The following is a 589-nucleotide window of genomic DNA, read 5'->3' as shown; positions in this document are numbered from 1 at the left end:
TCTATCTATCTATCTATCTATCTATCTATCTATCTATCTATCTATCTATCTTTCTATCTATCGATCTATCGATCGATTGATCGATCGATCGTATAGATAGATAATAAAAATGTATCAGTGACTGTGAGTTTTGCAAAACTTGTCATAAGAATATTTTATTAGTGTTAATGTTAACTCCACCAAGAATATTTAAAAACACTGAACCATGTGTTCAGCTTTAATGGCTGTACGCCTAAGATTTACACAGGAAAAAATCGTGAGAATAAGTTTATTATTCAGCTTTGACTAACTAAACGTGCAGATACTTCATTGCTCCTGTCAAACAGGTTACACTGAGTGGAGTGGTCGACCGTTCCAAGATGGCGGCTCTACTGGCGATAGCGGTCAATGCTGTATTTAGTGTTTATATCTATGGTAACTCACAGCAGGAGTGAGAGTCCCCAGTTTGAGCACCATTTTAGTTGCTATGGTAAATAAACACCTGTAGGGGGCAGCAGCTCCATGGAGCTTCCTTTATCTGCACGTTTACGACGAAGAAGACCGGGCTTTACGGCAGTTACCAAAGAGCCTTAAAACGTCAAGATAATCC

The sequence above is a fragment of the Nematolebias whitei genome, chromosome 14, assembly GCF_014905685.2.
Source record: "Nematolebias whitei isolate Nwh7 chromosome 14, NemWhi1, whole genome shotgun sequence".
NCBI lineage: Eukaryota > Metazoa > Chordata > Actinopteri > Cyprinodontiformes > Rivulidae > Nematolebias > Nematolebias whitei.
The sequence above is the reverse complement of the archived record's forward strand: the minus strand, read 5'-3'. Positions refer to the sequence as shown.